Genomic DNA, 4,002 nt, shown 5'->3' with positions numbered 1-4,002 from the left:
TGTCCCTCACCATTTCCCCAGGTTTGCCCAAGTTCGTGTCCATTGCATCCAGCCATCTCATCCTCTGTTGCCTTCTTCTCCTTCTGCCTTTAATCTTCCCAGCATAAGGGTCTTTTGAGTTGGCTGTTCACATAAGGTAATATAAATGATCATATATAATCAATTCCCTGAGGGCTAGATCCCATCTGGGCCCAGGACAGATCCGTGTGTCTGGCTACTAGGTTTCTAGAAGGCAAAGTGTACTCCCATGGTAGGTAAACTATTTTAGTGGAAGTTGCATTTGATATCTTACCTGGCTAATTTGATATTTCCCTCTTGCTGAAATTCCAGCCTATTTTATATCGTGCAAATCAAGCATATTCTAACTAGAAGGATTCACAAGCATCATCTGGTTAAAACCCCTCAATTTACAGTAAGGACCTCAAGAAAGGAAGGGATTTTCCTAGGTACCACAGCAAACCAGAGACTAGGGTTAGAGACCAGGTGTCTGGACTCTGAGCCTACAACTGTCTCCATTCATCTCTCATTTTATGCTGAGTACATCATTCTCTCTTCTCGCCCCAAAGGAAAGGTACTGATTTCACCTTGACCCGCTACCTCTCCTGGCCCCTTGGGGATTCTAAGACTCATCTTTATTTTATTGGAAGATTTATTTATTTGTTTATTTTTGGCTGCACTGTGTCTTTCTTTGGTTGTGGTGAGTAGGGGCTACTCTTCATCGCAGTGCACAGGCTTCTCTCTGCAGCAGCTTCTCTTATTGTGAAACATAGGATCGAGATATGTAAGCTTCAGTAGTTGTGGCTTTGTGAACTAGAGCACTGGCTCAGTAGCTGGCACAGAGGGTTAGTTGCCCCAAGGCTGGTGGAATTTTCCTGGACCAGAGATCAAACCTATGTCCCCTGTGCTGGCAGGTGGATTCTTAACCACTGGACCACCAAGAAGGTCCCAGCTCTGCTTCTTGATGAACCATCTTTCTTTTTCCAGCTAAGGGCCCAAGGCTCCCATGATTCCAGTCCTGGTGCATATCTTTCCCTTTCTCCAGTGGAAACGGGAAGCCAAGAACTGGGGCCTCCATCCCTAGGAATCCCCAATAACTCCTATACTTGCCCAAATGTCACCTTCTCAGAAAAGTCTTCCCAGTCTTCCTATCTAAAATAGCATCTTCCTTCCTGCTCTGTCCTTTTCTGTTCTTTCTTTTTAATGGCACTTATTACTATTTGAAATTATATTAGGCACGTATCTGTTTTCTTGTTTATCATCTGCTTTCTATACTAAATGATAAATAAAGATCTATTATTCACCACCATATCTGAAGAGATAGATAATAATGCTCAAAAAATATTTCTTGAACCAATGTATGAATGAATGGAATCACTACAAAACTTCAGGGTTGGTCCAGTGGAGGGATCATGTCTAAGAAACCAGCTTATAAAGCCAAGAAAATATGCAGGAAGCCCAATCTGAATAGCACATTCACTTCGGTCCCTCTCTAACCTGATCCCTAGCTGTGCTTAGAGGCTGAACCCCTCACCCAGTTCTGATGAACGAAACTGCTAAAACTATTGATCAACATCTACACTGTTGGTACCTTGAAATGAGCAAACTCTGTAAATGAGAGCCTAGTCTCTCTTGCAAGGTCACTGAGAGTATATTCCTCTCTGTGTCCTCCCCAGAGTGCCTGACAAGTGCCATTTGAGTGACTGTCCCTCAACGGATGAATGAGTGAATGAGTCAAGTAAAGGAGAGATGAATAGGTGAACGATGGATGGCTATTACAGTAGTGGTGGATGAATGAAGAGATGAAGACAGAAAAAAGAGGGAAGAATTCATGTATTCATGGATGGAAGGATGATGAGTAGAAATGGATGAGTGAATAGGTGAATGATGAAGAAATGGATAGACAGTCAGGTGTATGATTAATAGATGATGGGGGATGGATGGATGGATGAGTAGACAGATTTCACTTACTATGTTTCAAAATTTCCAAAGTCATCGAGTAGAGGAAGCAGATTTACTTGTGGCCCTACACACACAAGCTGGAATCAAGACTGCCTGGAGAAATATCAATAACCTTAGATATGCAGATGACACCACCTTTATGGAAGAAAGTGAAAAACTAAAAGAGCCTCTTGATGAAGTGAAAGAGGAGAGTGAAAAAACTGACTTAAAGCTCAACATTCAGAAAACTAAGATCATGGCATCTGGTCCTGTCACTTCATGGCAAATAGATGGGGAAACAGTGGAAACAGTGGCAAACTTTATTTTGGGGGGTTCCAAAATCATTGCAGATGGTGAATGCAGCCGTGAAAGTAAAAGACGCTTACTCCTTAGAAGGAAAGTTATGACCAACCTAGATAGCATATTAAAAAGCAGAGACATTACTTTGCCAACAGAGGTCAATCTAGTCAATGCTATGGTTTCCCCGGTAGTCATGTATGAATGTGAGAGTTGGACTATAAAGAAAGCTGAGCACTGAAGAACTGATGCTTTTGTTTTTTTGTTTTGTTTTGTTTTTGGCAAGATTTATTGTGAACAGAGGGGAAGGGCTCAGTCCTTCTTGGCTGCCGCTTCCCTCATGGTGGCCAAGACGTTGCTCAGCTCTTCTCTCTTCCTTTTCACACGGATGTGTGTTCACACCCTTTTCTTGATGAACTTGAGGGCCCGCTTGTCCTTGGAGACCTTGAGCAGCTCCATGGCTCGTCACTCATAAGGGGCGAAGCCATACACCTCCCGGATCATGTCCCGCACGAACTTGGTGTGTTTGGTGAGACGCCTGCGGCAGTGGCTGTGCCTTGGCTTGCCCACGTTCTTGGTCACCTTGTGATCCTTGTTGAGGCCCACGGCCATGTGGTAGTGCAGAGCCATGGCTGTTGTTCTACAGTGGCTGCCGCAGCGCAAGGAAAATTAATGCTTTTCAACTGTGGTGTTGGAGAGGACTGAGAGTCCCTTGGACTGCAAGGAGATCCAACCAGTCTATCCTAAAAGAAATCAGTCCTGAATATTCATTGGAAGGACTGATGCTGAAGCTGAAACTCCAATACTTTGGCCACCCTATGCGAAGAACCGACTCATTTGAAAAGACCCTGATGCTGGGAAAGATTGAAAGTGGGAGGAGAAGGGGATGACAGAGGATGAGCTGGTTGGATGGCATCACTGACTCAATGGACATGAGTTTGAGTAAACTCCAGCAGTTGGTGATGGACAGGGAGGCCTGGTACGCTCTGGTCCATGGGGTCGCAAAGAGTTGGACATGACTGAGAGACTGAACTGAATTGAACTAGAGGCAAGAGTTAGGATCCCTAAATCAAAGCTATGAGAAAACATGTTTCAGCTCATTCAGAGGTAGAAGCTTCCCGTCCTAAAGATGCACAAATAGAAAATAGGCACCCCACCTCCATCAGGGGAAAAACCTAGATCCTAGTTGAGAGGCTGGGCTAATGACTCTTTCCTTCAGATGCAGAAATGATATGATTCTAGAGAAATCATAAATGAACTCCTCCATCATCTGGATTAGGTGAAGGTTGGGCCCTCATTCTCTATCCTGAATCTTGGGGATTCTCTACCTTTATACTTCTCCAAGGACTGAAGACAGCATCAGTGACAGCTGTGCTAACGCTGGGCACTTATAAGGCACATATCTAACAACAACCCATGAGGTTGGAATTGCTTCTCACCCCATACCTGTTTGCTTTTCCTCTTACCTTGGCTGCTTTGTAGGCAAGAATACTAAAATCCCAGAATCTTAAAAAATAGAGACCAACAGTATAGACTTGAACAACTTTTTATCCTCTCTGATCTTCAGTGGTATCATGTATAAGACAGAGATTACAATGTCTGGGAAAACCAAATGAAACAATTGCATAAGGTACCTAATGCATAATGTACCTAATATGCTGGGCATATTGAAAGCCTATGATAAACAACACTGGAATTATTAGTTTTAGCACTAATATCACTATTCAAATCCACATCTACATTTGTATTCATATTTATGAGAAATAT

General features: G+C 43.2%; 1 pseudogene; it reads right to left on the bottom strand.

Moving 5' to 3' along the window:
* Positions 1-2,547: 2,547 nt before the first annotated feature.
* LOC129541150 (large ribosomal subunit protein eL36 pseudogene) lies at positions 2,548-2,885 on the bottom strand (annotated as a pseudogene).
* Between the last annotated feature and the right edge of the window lie 1,117 nt (positions 2,886-4,002).

This window comes from Moschus berezovskii, chromosome 4, assembly GCF_049115385.1.
Source record: "Moschus berezovskii isolate FMDL1 chromosome 4, NW_MosBer_1.0, whole genome shotgun sequence".
Lineage (NCBI taxonomy): Eukaryota > Metazoa > Chordata > Mammalia > Artiodactyla > Moschidae > Moschus > Moschus berezovskii.
Note: the sequence above shows the minus strand (reverse complement) of the source record. Positions and strands in the feature narration are given on the sequence as shown.